Raw genomic sequence first — 19,612 nt, 5'->3', positions numbered from 1 at the left:
TGGATACAAAAACAAGACCCTTATATATGCTATCTACAAGAGACCCACTTCAGACCTAGGGGCACATACAAACTGAAAATGAGGGGATGGAAAAAGATATTCTATGCAAATGGAAATCAAAAGAAAGCTGGAATAGCAATGCTCATATCAGACAAAATAGACTTTAAAATAAAGACTATAATGAGAGACAAAAAAGGACACTACATAATGATCAAGGGATCAATCCAAGAAGATATAACAATTATAAATATATATGCACCCAACATAGGAGCACCTCAATACATAAGGCAAATGCTAACAGCTATGAAAGAGGAAATCAACAGTACCACAATAATAGTGGGGGACTTTATCACCTCACTTACACCAATGGACAGATCATCCAGACAGAAAATTAACAAAGAAACAAAGCTTTAAATGACAACATAGGCCAGATAGATTTAATTGATATTTATAGGACATTCCATCCAAAAACAGCAGATTACACTTTCTTCTCAAGTGCACACAGAACATTCTCCAGGATAGATTACATCTTGGGTCACAAATCAAGCCTCAGTAAATTTAAGAAACCTGAAATCATATCAAGCATCTTTTCCGACCACAAGGCTTTGAGATTAGAAATCAATTACAGGCAAAAAAACATAAGAAACGTAAACACATGAAGGCTAAATAATACGTTACCAAGAGAACACTGAAGAAATCAAAGAGGAAATTAAAAAATACCTAGAGAAAAATGACAATGAAAACATGACGATCCAAAACCTATGGGATGCAGCAAAAGCAATTCTAAGAGAGAAGTTTATAGCAATACAATCCCACCTCAAGAAACAAGAAAAATCTCAAATAAACAATCTAATCTTACACCTAAAGGAACTAGAGAAAGAACAATAAACAAAACCCAAAGTTAGTAGAGGGAAAGAAATCATAAAGATAAGAGCAGAAATAAATGAAATAAAAACAAAGAAAACAATAGCAAAGATCAATAAAACTAAAAGCTGGTTCATTGAGAAGATAAACAAAACTGATAAACCTTTAGCCAGACTTATCAAGAAAAAGAGGGAGAGGACTCAAATCAATAAAATTAGAAATGAAAAAGGAGAAGTTACAACAGATACTGCAGAAATACAAAGCATCATAAGAGACTACTACAAGCAACTCTGCCAATAAAATGGACAACCTGGAAGAAACGGACAAATTCTTAGAAAGGTATAAACTTCCAAGACTGAACCAGGAAGAGATAGAAAATATGAACAGACCAATCACAAGTAATGAAATTGAGACTGTGCTTAAAAATCTTCCAACAAACAAAAGTCCAGGACCAGATGGCTTCACAGGTGAATTCTATCAAACATTTAGAGAAGAGCTAACACCCATCCTTCTCAGACTCTTCCAAAAAATTGCAGAGGAAGGAACACTCCCAAACTCATCCTAAGAGGCCACCATCACCCTGATACCAAAACCAGACAAAGATACTACACAAAAAGAAAATTACAGACCAATATCACTAATAAACATAGATGCAAAAATCCTCAACAAAATATTAGCAAACAGAATCCAATAGCACATTAAAAGGATCATACTCAATGATTAAGTGGGATTTATCCCAGGGATGCAAGGATACTTCAATATATGCAAATCAATCAATGTGATACACCATATTAACAAATTGAAGAAGAAGAACCATATGATCATCTCAATAGATACAGAAAAAGCTTTTGACAAAATTCAATACCCATTTATGATAAAAACTCTCTAGAAAGTGGGCATAGAGGGAACCTACCTCAACATAATAAAGACCGTATATGACAAACCCACAGCAAACATCATTCTCAATGGTGAAAAACTGAAAGTATTTCCTCTAAGATCAGGAACAAGACAAGGATGTCCACTCTCACTACTATTATTCAACATAGTTTTGGAAGCCCTAGTCACGGCAATCAGAGAAGAAAAAGAAATAAAAGGAATACAAATTGGAAAAGAAGTAAAACTGTGACAGTTTGAAGATGACATGATATTATACATAGATAATCCTAAAGATACCACCAGAAAACTACTAGAGCTAATCAATGAATTTGGTAAAGTTGCAGGATACAAAATTAATGCACAGAAATCTCTTGTATTCCTATACACTAACAATGAAAGATCAGAAAGAGAAATTAAGCAAACAATCCCATTCACCATTGCAACAAAAAGAATAAAATACCTAGGAATAAACCTACCTAAGGAGGTGAAAGACCTGTACTCAGAAAACTATAAGACACTGATGAAAGAAATCAAAGATGCCACAAACAGATGGAGAGATATACCATGTTTGTGGATTGGAAGAATCAATATTGTGAAAATGACTATACTACCCAAAGCAATCTACAGATTCAACAATCACTATCAAATTACCAATGATATGTTTTACAGAACTGGAACAAAAAATCTTAAAATTTGTATGGAGACACAAAAGACCCCGAATAGCAAAGGGAACCCTCTTGCACTGTTGTTGGGAATGTAAATTGATACAGTCACTACAGAGAACAGTATGGCGGTCCCTTACAAAGCCAAAAACAGAATTACCATATGCCTCAGCAATCCCACTAGTGGGCATATATCCAGAGAAAACCATAATTCAAAAAGACACATGCACCCCAATGTTCATTGCAGCACTATTGACGATAGCCAGGTCATGGAAGCAACCTCAATGCCCATTGACAGGGGAATGGATAAAGAAGATGTCATACATATATACAATGGAATTTACTCAGCCATAAAAAGGAACAAAACTGGGTCATTTGTAGAGATGTGGATGGATCTAGAGACTGTCATACAGAGTGAAGTAAGTCAGAAAGAGAAAAACAAATATCGTATATTAACGCATATATGTGGAATCTAGAAAAATGGTACAGATGAACCGCTATGCAAGGCAGAAATAGAGACACAGATGTAGAGAACAAATGTATGACACCAAAGGGGGAAAGTGGGGGGAGGGGGAAATGAATTGGGAAATTGGGATTGACATATATACACTAATATGTATAAAATAGATAACTAATAAGAACTTGCTATATAAAAAAATAAATAAGATCCAAGAAAAAAGATAAATGTAAGTAGTTGTATTTATACCTAAGTTAATTTTTGGACAGAATTTACCTTAAATGTTTTCTCAACAAATTCTTTGGTCTGATTTCAAGTCATCTCTCAGATATTATAGCCTGACAATCCAGAGGTTGTTATAAACATATTTAAACAAGAACTGCTATGCAAATGACTTCCTTAAGGTTAGTTCCAGAAATGTGACCCAATGGGAGACATACCTGACTTTGGATGTTACCAGGAACATAAAGGCTCTAAATATATGTGTGTAAGCACAAGTAATTGTATTTCAGTTAAAATTCTGCTGAGTAAATAAGAAACTTTACAATTTTTACAATTTTAGGAAATATTTTCTGCCACATTTCCTTTAAATCAGAATTTGATAGTCTCTTTATTATATTCTTCTTCTTTGTAAGCTGAACTAGATATTCTATTACTGGCCAGACATTGGGGCAGGAATAGCTAGATTTAGAAAAAAATATTTAACTTCCCATGGAGAATCTTTTTTTATACATTTTCTGGAAAATTAATTAATGTAGTCATTTCTCAGTGACAGTATAGTTTTCCATCTTGGTTTTTATTCAGGAAATTTTGCTGGAGGATAGTGTTACCTTCTTGCTTGGTTAATAATTAAGGGGAACATTCAGTCAGTCAAGAAAATTTATTGCATATCAACAATCTGCAAAGCACACTTCTGGGAAGAAGTAGAAAATAAAACATTTAGAAGGCATGAGCCCTACTTTCAAATAGCTTTTAGAATTTTTTCTTTGCCTTCACTCTTGATATTCATCAGAGAGAGTTTCATGCTGAATTTTTCTTATATTCTAAATATTTGGAACACGCTGAGCTTTTTCAAACTGTAGTTTCCATTTTTCTTTAGTTCTTGAAAATACTATGTAATTACTTTATGAAATATTTTTCTCTTTAAATTTTTAATCTTTTTCTGGGACTGCTATTAGATACTGACACTTCTTTTTTTCTTCATATCTCAACTATTTTCTCAGTCTATCACTTTATCCGATTCTAATGCTTCTAAGAGAGTTCATTGACCTAATGACCTAATTTCACTGAAATAATAGTATTTCAAACCATTAATTAGTTCTGAAGCTGTATCTTTTCTATTTAGTTCAATTTAATTCATTATTTTAATAATTGTGTTTTTATAGCCATCATTTGGTTCCTCTTCATAAGAGTTTTTTTCTGCCTCATGTTTTTATTACATTCTCTTAGCTCTCCCCAAATATTTATTATGCTTAGTTTCAATTCTTTTCTGTTTGTTTAATTTGTTCTTTCTCTGGAATGTGTTATTCCAGATAATTACAACAGTAATGAGATGGAAGTATCCTTAAGTTCAATACATTACCTTTGTTTTCAAACTCTACTTTCATTTTATATTGAAAAATTCTAGTCCAAAAAGAAAAAGAAGGAAAAGAATAGAAGGAAGATAAAAGGAAAAGAAATAAATAAGGAAGACAACAGATATACTGCCCTATGGCAAGAACTTGATAAAGGAAAGGGGACATAGTTTGGAGAGAGGAAGGATAAGCTTTCAAGTTAAAAGGAAAGACAATTATTAAGTTAATAATATGAGTATAAAACGTACATTCCTAGATGATATCAAAGAGAAATCTCTAGAGATTTAAATGACAGATCTTTAGAAAACAAGCATACATCATAATGGATCAGAAAACAGAATCATTTTTGAATTTGTTGATATGTTAAAAAGTTGGAGATATAGATACAGATATAGGTATAAATATAGATATAGACATAGATTCTGCCAAATCTCTAGTATGTGTAGGTAATGTGCAGTAAAGATAGTATTTTTGTAAGGAAGTCAATATTTATATTGTTTCTCAGTGCCCTGAAATGTTAGTTCAAAGATAAAATGATAGAAAACATTTCAAAACAAGCATACTATAAAACAAATATAAATGTTGGAAATAAGAATAATTAATTTCACTCCTATATCTGCTTCCAGTTTCTTATCTGATGCAGTCACTTGCTGCCAACTTTTGCACTTATAATATGGAAATAATAAAACTATGATCAGAGTAAAGAAAATTATTAAGCAGAGAGGCTAATGGAAAGCATATACTAACTCCAAGAAATTTCAAGTAACAGGATGTAAAATGATGAGTTTGTTTTCATCTACAGGATATGGAAATAAAATGGATTAATTTCTAGCACAACATTTGTACACATTCTGCCTTCCATTCTTGATTTATTTGTCTGACTATGTGGATGCTTAGATTCATCTTTTCTAGGTCAGTGATTTTGCTCTCAGAGTGGGATATGAAGAGCAAAAAAGAGTTTAGTACATGTGCCTGGGATCAAAGTAAGGTGCTTGACTCAACAGAGTTTTTGTGACTGACTATCTTTGAATACTCCAAAGAGATCTAAAACCTAGAATAAATGCAAAATACTAATTATAGATACTATAAATGATGTGCATCATATTTTCTGTTAAAATCAATCTCAAGAGCAACAACAACTACAAAGTCTGTGATAGTTATTGTACAAATTAGGCAGATATAGTTTCTTACATCCTAAAATATAAAATCTGAGAAACAGCATTCAAGGGGTGCCTATTCAACTTAACAAATGTATAAATTTGCCTCCTGTGTTAACAAAACCACAGAGTTAAAGATTTTTAGTTAAATGTAGGTGAGTTAAGAGCTATGGAATCTTCATATGCAAGAAAAATACATTACTAGTATTTAAATACTAGTAAATGTTGTTGACTTGTTTGGAAATGAAGAAGGAAAGGAAGGAGAAAGGTGGGAGGGAGACAAAATAGGGAAGACAGTTAGAAGAAAATTGAAAGGGAACCAGAAAAGGAAAGAAAGATAAGGGAAAGCAATGCAAAGCAGAGAAAATTTTAAAAAAAGAAAAAAAATTAGCCCATGAAATTTCTGAAAGAGCAAAATGTGGGCTGAACTTACCTCTATGCTCTTCTTCCAAAGTACCCATAACTCCAGATTAATCATAAGACAAACATTATACAAATACCAATTGAAGTATTCTACAAAATACCTGCCCAGTGCTCCTCAAAACTGTCATGACCATCAGAAACATGGAAAATGTGAGGAATCATCACAGCCAAGAGGAACCTAAGGAGACACGACAACTACATGTAATGTCCTAAATGAGATCCTGGACCAGAAAAGGGATATTATGCAAAAACTAAGGAAATCTCAATAAAATATGGACTTTATTTAATAATAATCTATCAATACTGATTCATTAATTGTGACAAATGTGCCATACTAAGATAAGATACTAACAATACAGGAAATTAGGCGTGAGGTATATGGAAACTCTCTGTACTACCTTCACAACTTTTCTATAAATAAATAGAATTATTCTAAAGTTAAAAGTTTGTTTTAAAACATATGGGCCTAAAACTCACTCTAGCAATTTCAAAAACTACCGCATGAATCCAAAGTTGGTCTCTAATCTGTACCACATTCATCATTATTCTGGAAAAATGTACTAAAATTACATATTACAAAGAATAATGCTGCTTAGCCTAAGTAGTTGGAACAAGAATTTCAAGAATAGATGACACGCTTCCAGTTGCCTCGGGATATACATCTTCAGCCAGTGGGTTGGCCTTTCTTCATTAGGCTCCTCTTTTTAGAAATGAAAGAGTGAAATGCTATCATTGGTAACACAGGAAATATACAGATCTCAATAGTGATGTCTATCAGAGTAAATCTGATCACTGACAGTTGTGGACGTTTTTGAAGAGTGAAGCATGGTAACAGTTGCTACCTCTAGGATCAGGCAGATCTGACTTGACCACCGACTGACTCTGTTCTCTTGGATAAGCAACTCATACTGGCTCATCTCTTTTCCCAGTTTTAAAAACAGACATAAAACAACTCATCCCATAGGTTCTTGTGTACTTTACATGAAAGAATGCATGGAAATCATTTAGCACAGGACTTGACACACAGCACTCAAAAAATATTAGCCAGATTTTTAATTTCTTTAAAAGTTGTCCTTGCTGTGGTAGTCATTAGAATTATTTGCCAAATATTTCTGGTTCTACCCACTTCCATTCTAGGCACATGGCAAATTGCACTTTCTGGTTCTCTTCTGGTTGGGTAGGGCATGTGACATTCTGGGCAAAAGACTGTGAACAAAATGATGCACGTCACTTTCAACGCAATATGAAATCCTGCATAAGTCCTCCCCTCTGGCAAGGGACCATGCATGTTCAGGCAGATGGCTGTCACCCTCGGTCCCTGAGTGACATCATTGAGCAAGGCTCTAATGTTGACTCACGATGAACACACAGTAAGTAGTAAACTCCTTGGATTCAAAGCCACTGAGATTTGATAAGCATAACCTAGCCTGTCCTGCCTAATATACTTCAGTTCTCAACGTTAATAACAAGGCTATTTTAGCCTGTAATGCAAATTAATATGCCATGTTGAAACAGACTTTTATACAGGCCTGGTTCTGTTAATAGGATAGCTAAAAATACGAAGAATGGGGCTTCCCTGGTGGCGCAGTGGTTGAGAGTCCGCCTGCCGATGCAGGGGACGTGGGTTCGTGCCCCGGTCCGGGAGAAGCCCACATGCCACGAAGCGGCTAGGCCCGTGAGCCATGGCCGCTGGGCCTGTGCGTCCGGAGCCTCTGCGTCCGGAGCCTGTGCGTCCAGAGCCTGTGCTCCGCAACGGGAGGGGCCACAACGGTGAGAGGCCCGCATACCGCAAAAAAAAAAAAAAAAAAAAAAAAAAGCTATGAATGCCTATTTCAAATACAAGAGATAATGAAGTATTAGATGTGTTATATAAAAATAGCAGAATTTTTAAAGCACTGTAAAAGAAGCAAGCGCTTACTGGCTTACTGACCTCTGTCCCAAGGATCTTATCAAACCTCATTTGATGTTCATAGTATTTTTCAAAGTAGAATTAGTAATCACTTATTTGGAATACAAAAGTCTTTTTTTTTTTTATTGAAGCATAGTTGATTTACAATGCTGTGCCAATCTCTGCTGTGCAGCAAAGTGACTCAGTTCTACACACATAGACATTCTTTTTATACTATTCTTTTCCATTATGGTTTATTCCAGGAGAATGGATATAGTTCCCTGTGCCATACAGCAGAACCTTTTTGTCTATCCATTCTAAATGTAGTAGTTTGCACTGGAATACAAAAGTCTTTTGCTTCCATTTTTTAATAGTTGAATGTTCCTAGTCAATGACCACTTTTTTGTTTAATACAGCAGCCATATACAGTCAGTCCTTGCAAAACCAAAGTATTGAGCAAAATATAAGGCATGCTTGGATAACAAGCATTTTGCTGGGGTGTTTTATTATTTGGAGATGGAGTTGTTCTTGTTGATTTTGTTTGCTTGTTTCTTTTATGAAGCCCCTTCCTCTATGATACCAATATGGACACCTCTGAGTTAGCCTCCAGTGTACTATTGTGTAAGCATATGTATGTGTATGAAAGAGACAGACTAGGAAAACATTCTCTTGAGGTTATATCTTTTAAGGAGGGAGAAAAATAAAATGCAGAGCAAGACAGTGAACCTCTCTGCTGGCTGCTATCCTTGAACATGACCATCTGTCTTCTGAGATAGGCCACCATGACAAAAATTCGCACTGTTCCCCTAATGCTAGACCATATGTCAAAACTTCTCCAAGGCCTGAAAAATCACAACTCTACATATAAAGTCCTGGACCCATCAACACCTAAACATTGCTTGTAATTCCAGGTCCTGCACCTCTGGAGAAAGTTAAGGCAACTTGAAAAGGTCCCCTGAGTTCTAACCTACATTCGTAATGCAATTTCTCATAAGTATCATTTCATCTGGTGGTCACAAAAATCCTATAATTTAGGCAAAACAAGAAACATTATCTTCATTTTATATTAAAAAAAACTGAAGTTGAGATAAAATAACTGATTTCCAGAAGGTCAGATATCACAACTACCAAGGTGGGACTAGAATGATACTAGGTCACCTAACTTAACATCTTCCTACCAGTGACACTGATTTTGACCAGGCACAGTGTCAAAGACATAATTTCAGAGTAACTGGTAAAGTGGCCCTTTGAAGTGAAAGGGAAATGATTTTTAAAGATGTGTATCCCTGGGAAAATTCCTTTGATAAAATATTATGTCCTTAGAGATTAATTTCTCTCACTACTAGTTTTCCTTATTTTTATCTTATTAAACTATAACTAGAGAATCTTTCCATGAAGCAAATGAGTGACCAGCTGAGGCATGAACATTTCTGGTTGAACATATCAATTAAGTAGAATGTTTCCTATCTCCTCAAGTGTTCCAAATGAACCCATTTTATATTAGTATCCTAACATCTCTTTTGCTGTATGTTTCTGACACTACGTTATTTCACCGGGCAGCCATTTATTTAATAGTACTTTGAAATTCAGTGCCTGGATTCTTTGGGTGGCCTAAGGGTGACTCCACAGAAGCTCACACGTGGTAAAACAAATGACTGAAGACGGAAGAGAGCATTAAATGGCACAGGCAGGTCAGATTTCACAGTTTGGCATTGCATTTAGTAAATTATAGTCAAGCAGCTCTTAGTCACATCTTAACTGTCCATTTTCAGGTGGTACTTCTGCCAAACATCAGATTACTAGGGCTGTGTTAGAAAGCTCAAATAGCACATTCAAATTTGAAACTATAGGTCTCATTTATTTCTAGTTTTTCAGCTGGCATACATGAAAAGCACTTTTGAGCAGCCAAAGAAGATGAAGAAATAACTTACAGTGAATGGAAAATGTTAGGAAAGTGAGGGCTAGACAATTCTATGAGTCACTACTAAGATATCTAAAGGGATAGGGATTCCAGTCCACTCATTAAAGTGTGGGTTGAAACGCTGCTTTATTTTTCAAGAATTTCCATGGGAGGCACTTGGAGGGAAAAACAGGAGGTGGTCACACTTGACTACAGCCAGAAAAGGCATATCTTGAGAGTGGTGAGATACTGGCACAGCTTGAAGACACTGCACAACACAGATGAGATTTCCAGTCTTAAATGATTTTAAGACACTTTATGGCACTATTTCAAAAGTGAACCAAATCCTTCAAAATATTGTTCTAAATGAACAAATGTAGTTTCTAAAATCGTTTTTAGTTTACTTTTGGGTTCATGAATACAACAGAATTAGTTTTGTCTAAAATTTTAAATCTTTGAATGTCTATTTCTAACAAAGGAGAAAAATATTCTAAGATAGGAACTAATTTTAGATTCACATTTTTTTAGGAAGAAATTGTCATCTATTTTTTTTTCAAACAACAGGACCAAAACGAAGAATGAACCTAAAAAAGAAATATTTATCTTGTGGATATTAATTTAGAGTTAATATTATAATATCTATTACCTACTTCCTGGAAAAAAAGATGATTTGTGCTTCGGATACAATCTGCCTAAAGTCTCAAAGTGTTAATCGCACCCGGAGAGACCATGACCAGCAGTAATTAGGAATACACTGCAATGCTGGCTCTGTCACTTAAAGTTTCAGTGTCCTCTGTAAAATGAGAAAATAATAGTACCTAATTCAAAAGTTGTTGTAAAAGGGGTATAGCTCAGGGGTAGAGCATTTGACTTCATAGAGTTATTGCGAATTTAAGTAAATAACATCTATAAAGTACTTAGCACATAATAAATGGTTGTTGTTACTATAATTAAAGTTTCAAAAATTTATTCCACAAAAAGCTAAAGGAGCTCTGAATAAATAATGTCATTTGCTTCTCCAGTTTTGTTACTGACCACTGAGATTTGGCATAGATGTGGCACAAGCACACTAAACACAGGACTAGTGACTTGGGGAGAAATAAGGAGAGTGCAAGGGAGATGTAATGGCATGTATGTGGAAAAGTTCCACTTTCAGGCACCTCTTTCATTCAGCCTGACAAGTATTAACAGGCTCCCACTATGTCCCCAGTCATCTAAAAGATGCTATATCCCTGCCTTCAAGAGCTACTCCTCATGATAAGACAAAACTTGTACATATGGGACAAAGAAATTTATGATTAGATACTAAAATGAGTGGTACCATAAGGATTATACAATGGGTTCTTACTAACAAATCATGTTAACTTACAAGATTTAGAGCCATACACATGCAGAGCCAGCTGAAAAGGGAAATCATTATGATTACTCTTCTTAATATATCTCAAAATGCCATATTCTACCAATCTCTAAAAAAAAAAATCACTTTACTTTAGATATCTAGTTTACTTGCGCTTTCTAAATTAAACTGGAAATTTGGGTTTCATCTGTCTGAATTTTAAATGTAAAATTTATCTAATAATTTCTCAAACATTTCAAAGATATAAAATTATGATTTATTTCACCCTTATGAGCCTAAACTATTCATGAATTCTCAAAATTGTGTATTGTACGTATGCAAGAGGCAAAGAGCAACAGCAATGTAAATCAACAGATGTCAATAGCTCTGCTGAAAAAGAAAAGAAAGTATGCCCCCTGCTGTTTATGGAATGAATGCTTCTGAACATGATGGCGGCTGAAAAAAATTGAGCTGCATCTCTATAATTTCCTAGATCTTGATTCCAGCAAGTTATAACAAGTTTATGACCATGCATATGTACCTAAAGTTATTGCAAACAAGTCTAGTCCTTGTCTCTCTCCCCTGCACAACATAGAGGTGGTAGGTTGTTTAACTATCTACTTGTGCTGATCTCCTATTTAAATTTTTAAGTACATGAAGAGAAAGGTTTATGTGTTTTCCTAGGTATGATTGTATAGTTATTAAAAAGCTCTACATGCAATATCAGACAGTGCAAGACATGACTTCGTGGTGGTAAAACAAAAGGAATCATGTGAATCATCATTTCTTCTGCCTTGAGTCCCAACCAGAAACCAAGGTAAATCACACTTAAGAACCTTAGTGAGTTGACAGGAACTCTAGCACTTAGAAACTGCCTATTGGCATATTTATTTCATATAATTCTAAAAACTAACAAATATTTTTGACATTAATCATTCACAGCCATTTTTGCTACACTCTCTTATTTATTCAGGGTACAGTTATAATGAAGGACCAGTATAAGACAGTGGTTATAAACACAGACCCTAGGCCCAGACTGCCTGATTTCAAATCCCAGATGCACCACTGACTGCTTGGGATAGTTACTCAATGTCTGTGCCTCCTTTCTCTCATCCATAAAATTGGAATCATATTTATAGCTGCCTCATGAGATTATAGATGATAACATATAGAAAGAATTGCATCTGGAACATAATAATGACTACACAAGAATTTACCAGCATCAATATCACCTGTTATTACCACTATTTATTTCTTTACTTTAGTCTATTATGTATTGCTACAATGCTTTATGCAAGACAAGGTTTTTAGATTGCAATAATTTTAAATGTACTAGGGCACCCAGAAACAATCAAGAAATATGTATCTGTGGGAAGAAAATAACACAACTTTGCTGACACATACAAAAAAAAAGTCTTAAGGAAATTATCATACCATGTTTATGAACATGAAAACAGGAATATTATAATGATTTAACATCAATATAAGTGGTTTTATTTGAAAATAATGTAGGGTGGGGCAAAACTTGCCACCCCAAAATATCTCTTTGGCATGTGGATTATTTCAAGCTGAAAACAATCAAGGCCCAAAAGACTCATGAAGAAACTTTGACTATTCCCCTAACTGCCTAAAGAATTTACATAGAGGGCCTGTTTCTGGAATGGAGCTATCACCAGAGATATCTGCAAAGAATATGAGGTAGGTTTAGTTGGGGAAACGTGGCAAGACCTGGAAATCAGAGTCCATTCTGTGTCTCATTGTCTCTGCATGGCTGAGCAAACATTTGTTTACCAAACATTTGCTTTTCCATCTCCATGTGAATTGCCTTCCTCTCCTTTGAAGTACCAAACCCCTACCCCCCGCGTCCTCTTTTGTCTGTTGAAGATGGTATTTAAGGTAAGGGATTCAGTCATTTTGGAGAGTTACTCAGTTTTCCTGTGTCTCTCCAATGAATACATGGTATTAAACCTCTGTTTGATTTTTTTCCTATTAATCTGTTTCATATCATTTAATTCTTAAACCAGCCAGAAAAATCTAGAAAGGTAGAGAAAAATTTCTTCCTCTCTGACAGTAACAATAAATCTAATTCAAGCTGCCTTTAAAACATGAAAAGAATTTGTTGGATCTCATAACTAAAAAATTCAAATATTTCAAATGAAGTCTGATCCAGTAGTACAATGACACAAAATACCTGAATTCTTTCTATCTCAATTATCTGCCTAAAGCTTCTTTTCCCAGCATCCCCAGTGAACACTGAGATCCCCTGTAATTGGATCTACTTAGGTCACTGGCCCACCATCTCTGTCACAAGGGAGAAGGAACGTACTGATTGGCTTAGTTGGCATAGCTTCCCTGAAACCATATGGTTCCCAAATGAAGAGAAAGTTCTGATGGGAATGAAATAGGGAAGAAACATATTTTAAGAAGACACACAACAAATACTGATCCACCTAAAATTAAGTTGTAGGTAAATGGAATCTAATCAGAATTCCAAAGTGGTTTCTGAAGAGTCAATTAAGAATTTTAACCATTAAGAACTTTAGAAAAATACACGTGTGGAAAAAAAAGAAAAAAAGAGTTAACTTTAGGGAAGAAAAAAAGAGTAATTTCAGGGATGGCAATTTGATATACCATATATAAAAATATACAAAGCTATGATAATTAAAACAGTATAGTACAAGTATAAAGTCAGGCAGATAAATCATTCAGTAAATAATAGTATAACTGAATAATGACTTAGAAAAATTAAATTTTAGAACTTCCATTCAGATTGTATATCAAAATAATTATGAATGGATAAAGAATTAAGTCTGAGAAATTAAGCTATTAAAAATAAAATATTTATAAGCAAATATGATTTCCTGAATTGGGAAGGCTTTCTTAACATGAAAACAACAGAAAAATAAAAATGAAAATGTTGTTAGATGTGACTACTTAAAAGAACCAGATAAAAAAATACCCTTTTACCTAAATAAAATTTTATAACAAAATCGAAAAGCAAACATTTCAAGAAAAATATCTGCTTTAAATTTAACAAGGAGTAGGTAGAAGTAAGTAATTCTGAGATATCAATTAGTGAAAACAAAAATGTAAAAGAAAATTGGTAAATGACATAAACTTATACTTCAGAAAACAAGGAATATGCATAATTAACACTAGGAAAAGTTGTCTACTTCACTAGTAGGCAAAGAAATAAATATTAAAGCAATGAATATAACCTTTAAGCCATAAAAAGAGCAAAAATTAAAATATATAATAATGTTAACAATGTCTTAGTCCATTTAGGCTGCTATAAATAAGTGCCATAGACTGGGTAGCTTATAAACAACAGCAATTTCTTTCTTATAGTTCTGGGTGCCAGCATGGTTGGGTTCTGGTGAGAGCCCTCTTCCAGGTTGCAGACTGCCAACTTCTTATATGCTCACATAGTGGAAACAGAGTGAGCTAGCTCTCTGGCCTCTTCTAAGGGCACTAAACCCATTCATGAGGGCTCCATTTTCATGATCTAATTACCTCCCAAAGGCTTCACCTCCAAATACTCTGACATTTGGGGATTAGATTTCAACACTTGAACTGGAGGTAGGGGAAAAGACCAAACATTCAGTCCATAATAATTGGTATACATATATATGTACGCATACATAGCAGGATTATATACTGACTAAATTTCCTACATAAAAATAATTTAAAATCTCTATCAATAACCTCAAGTATATTTTAGTCCTTTGAACAATAATTTCAATTTTAAGAGTCTATTTGAAAGATATCATTCAAAAACACAAAAATTTATACACAAAAACACTGCACCATTATCAAATAAGAAATAAAAACAATTTAAAAAGTTTCATAATGGAACTATCAAATAAATTAAGGTTATTCCTATATTATGCAATAATTTGCAAAAGCTAAAAACACTAAAAAAAGCTAAAAATATAAAGAATATATAGAGATGTGAGAAAATTCTAAAAGTTGAGAGAAAAAACAGTACACAAAATATGTGTGTGTTTGTGTGTGTGTATGTGGTCTGCGTGTAATCTCATTGAGGAAAATTGGAAAAATATAAACAAAAATTGTTAACAGAGTCCCTGGGTGGAATACAGGTGATTTTTATTTTCTTATTTATAAGAATTTTCTATGGTGCCTACTTTAAATAATATAATCAAATCAAAAGCATTTTTAATATATTAGAAAACTTTCATATGCAGTTAGATTATTATGAGTTATTTGCAAAATAAACAATCCTTTTGTAAAGAAAACATTTAAATATTAAAGTGTATTACGTATAAATTCCTATTTCATGTATCAGCTTTATTTACAACGCTGCACATTTGCAAAATACAATAAAGAGGTATGTTTCTGTCCTTATTAATCTAGAAAAAAATACAAGATCAAAAATAAGTACCTCATGGGCTTCCCTGGTGGCACAGTGGTTGAGAGTCCGCCTGCCGATGCAGGGAACACAGGTTCGCGCCCCGGTCCGGGAAGATCCCACATGCTGCGGAGCGGCTGCGTCCGTGAGCCATGGCCGCTGAGCCTGCGCGTCCGGAGCCTGTGCTCCGCAGCGGGCGAGGCCACAACAGTGAGAGGCCCGCATACTGCAAAAAAAATAAAAATAAAAAAATAAGTACCTCAAAATACTTCTATAATGTAATTCATATCCTTTTACTAGTTTTAACATTACTTTTTAATCACATTTATAACACTAAAGAAACAAAAAATTGCTAAAGAAATGGATTCTGTAATTGAGGAACTGGAGACAGCTAGAAGGTAATTCCTTCTGGCTTTTTGCATTATGGTAAGAAAGAATGTGCATCAGATTTTAATTTTAAAATAATATACAATGATGTAATAATATAGGTGTGTAGTCTTTAGATTTGGGCTGGTTGAACTGTATCAGTTTATCTCTGAGAATTTACCAACATCCTGTTTCGATACTTGGCGATCTAGGGTCTACTGCCCAAAGGAAAGATTTGGACTGGATAAATTTGAGATTCCACCATATATATAGTAATTGAAACCATACACACACACACACACACACACACACACACATTATTATATAGATTTTATATATATATAGGTTACATATATATATATATATATATATACACACACACATATATATAAAGATGTATAGAGAGAATACTTCAAATCTCTTTTAGAAGGATATGTGTTAGACACAAACAATAGGAGAATGGTATTAAACCTCAAAGCCAGGGAAAATATCTTTGCATGTACGAAAGGATCTTTGGTTGAATTAGGGAGCCCATCAGAAATGTACAAATGCATAGATAATGGCTTTGTTGTAGATTCTAAGGTACTGGGCCTTATTCTGGAAAATATGAATGTTTTAGTAAATAAAAGGTGTCTTTAAATGTTATATGCTGTTGTTTTATATTGATAAGTCATAACACAACATGTCAAAGAAACATCCAATTAAATTTTCATAACATTTAATTAAGGCATTTAAGAACTCCCATTTAATGAAATCATAGCAACCCTTATCTAAATTCCATGGATTAATTCCATAAATCTCAATAAATGTTTTTGTTTCATGTACTTTAGGTAAAGATACTCTTCTCTCTAAAAGGTTTAAAGAAATGCAAGTGTCCTAGTAGTTATCTTTACATTCACTCACAACAGAAGATTGAAAGGTTTGCTTTGCTGCTGGTTTCTGGATCAGAGTATTAGCTTTATAATCTTAACTACATCTGGCAGGAAACAGAAGACCAGTTTTCCTGATTTTGCCACACAAGATATTTCAAACATTCATTAATTCCTACAACTGCTTAAGAACAAAATGACAAAATTCATAAAATTTTGAGACATTTTCATTTTCTCAGTTTTAGTCCTTATATGTGAAATAGATTATTTCACTCTTGGCATTTCTTTCCCATAACTTTATCATTACACTGGATTATATTTTCATTTAAATTTAATGATGGATAAATTCTTTCAGAGTAGGTGTGATTCTCATTCCAGAAGAACCTTAGACCTATCATATAATGTACTTGTAAGCAACACTCAAAGAAACTCACTTGGAAATTATGACTCACTATAATGAACAATATCATTTCTCTTCAGCATGCCTTGAATTTTTTTGTCTTGGTAAAATGTTTTCTCATTCTTTATTATTGAAATTTTTTCTGGTGTTTTTTCCTATGGGCAATTAAGCTTCTTGGTTTAAAAAGAGAGCTTGCTATGTTCTATAATGTTTTGTTCTAACTCTTGGATTATACTAAAAATATATTAATTTAGTACATTTGATATATCTTCTGTGCAAATCTATCTAGACTTTTTTGGAGTTTCTCTATATTATAAAAATGGAGAGCTCGCTTTCAAGGAATCCATGCACTCTTTTTATTACATGATCATAATTAACACCCCAGAAGGAAATCAGTTTAATAGCTCCATGACCTATGAAATGGAATTTTTGCATTTCTTTAGAAAGAAAAACAGTAGTCTATTCAACCCAAGAAACTCCACTAAGTGGTCTGGTTCATGGGAACTTGGTAACCCAATTTGATGTAATTGGCTATATATTCCATGGGTAGACAAGGGCCACACATATTGTATGGAAGATCATAGTTTTTAAAATTACCTACATTAGTTGGTCATTTACTTTTAGGGTGAGAAAAAAAATCTACTTAGGAAAACTGGTCTGTGATTAACATTTAAGTAAAAAATTACTGTATTTAGGAACTAAATTGAAACTGGAAAACACTGTCAGTGTCTCAACCTCTTACCTATTGACATTGACCATTCTGCTGTATGCTAAAGAAGGCCTTAGGGCTTTACCTGGTCAGAGCCTGCTTGCACTGTGCAGGAGTCAGACCAGAAATGATTGGGAATCAGTGCCCTCTGGGAGCAGTTCTCAATCAATGACTGATTGATGGGAGTCGAGGCATAAGCATTCCAGACAATTCTTTTCCTCAGCTGGGAATTAAGTCTGAGGTATTCAAGTCTATCTCTCCAAATTACCCAACAGGATAGAGCAAGTGGTAACTTGCATGGTAATACACCCTATTGCCTGTCTACCTGCCTTCCCTCCTTCCTTCCTCCTTTTGAACTCCTCTACCAGTGTTTCCTGGAAACAGCATTCAAATCACTATTTGCACTCAAAACTTTGTACCCAGGTGTGCCACTAGGGGAATATAAAATAAGATGGAGGTTATTTAATTTTTTTTTCTTCCTCCAATTTTGAAAACTGTATTTACATAACTTCGTATCAGCTGGCTCTATGAAAATATATACACATATATAAAATGAGGCAGAAATAGTTATTTCACATTTATCTTAATCAACTCCAATCTAATGTTTGGAGGAAAAACTGATACCACTTCCTAGTGATCAGAGACTTTATTATATTCCTAATAACCTGTGATTCTTGGAATACATCACTCTTGTCAGTAAAATAAAACACTCTTAATATATTCAGTAACCTTTAACACATTTTTAAAGCAGACTATACTCATACAAACACATTAGAAAATTCCAAAGCAAAAGTCAAATATATCTTCAATATGTACTGGAAAATCAAATGTCTTCCAAGAGAAAAGCTAAGAATACATTGGAATTACATTTTCATTTCTACACAGATACGCTTAAGTGAATGGAGACAATTCTCCCACATTCTCCATGAAGCATGGCATGAGGTTCTAGTTTACACTTTGAGTGAAACTTTACACCTTAAAATTACACACTGATTCCACTCCCTGATATTCCTGTGTTGCTAGGAATATTGTCTTTCAAGGGAAAAGAAGTGTCACAGAAATTTCATATATTACTCTTGAACTAAAATTTAAAATTGCCCTTGAGACATAGCTATGCTAAATCTTTAGGGTTTTTTCCCCATCTCTGAATTTTTAATATTTTTTAGTTTAATTCTTCACAACTTTTACAGTAGAACACTAATAAAGAGAAAAAAATGAAGTGTAAGAACAATCATGCCAGAAAATATAGTAGTTCATCTAACATGGAATACTGCACCATATTTTTTTCAGAGTCAAGAGAAATACTAAAAAAGAAGTCAAATATTTGGGGAATAATAATAACTAAAAAAAAATAACGCTTCCCATATGACATTCACTGAGGTAAAATTCTATGCATGAATAGACTAATCCTTTCAACAAACTCATGGGGCAGTTACAATTAATGTCCTCATTTTTCAGAGAAAGAAAAGAAACTGAAGCTCAAGGAACTTAACTTACCCAAAGTCATACTGCTAGAAATGGTGGAACCAGATTTGAACCCAAGTGTTTGGAATGTAATGTGCTCTATACATCCACATAGCTGAATTGATTCAGTCAGACTAGGTCTTCTCTGCTTCATGACCTCTCAGAATCTCCAAGGGGATAAACAGTTTCTCAAGTTTATTTGACCATGCTATCCTTTTGTGTGGGGCATCTTGAGATAACAATATTTAATATTCAGAGGAACATACTTTAGGAAATGCCTCCCTAAGTAACGAAACTG

At 34.0% G+C, this 19,612-nt stretch overlaps 1 long non-coding RNA gene across 3 annotated transcripts in view; it reads right to left on the bottom strand.

Annotated features, from left to right (window-relative positions):
• The window catches only part of LOC137226418 (uncharacterized), a 186,938-nt gene that overhangs the window by 41,748 nt on the left and 125,578 nt on the right, over window positions 1-19,612 (bottom strand). The window contains exon 3 of one of the 3 annotated variants that reach the window (XR_010944345.1): window positions 15,540-15,732. The exons of the other annotated variants lie outside the window; for them this stretch is intronic. This is a non-coding gene — a long non-coding RNA (uncharacterized lncRNA). The remainder of the gene's footprint in view (window positions 1-15,539; window positions 15,733-19,612) is intronic. 3 annotated transcript variants of the gene reach the window in all.

The sequence above is a fragment of the Pseudorca crassidens genome, chromosome 6 (genome assembly GCF_039906515.1).
Source record: "Pseudorca crassidens isolate mPseCra1 chromosome 6, mPseCra1.hap1, whole genome shotgun sequence".
In the NCBI taxonomy this organism is placed as follows: domain Eukaryota; kingdom Metazoa; phylum Chordata; class Mammalia; order Artiodactyla; family Delphinidae; genus Pseudorca; species Pseudorca crassidens.
This window is presented reverse-complemented; position numbering and strand designations above follow the sequence as displayed.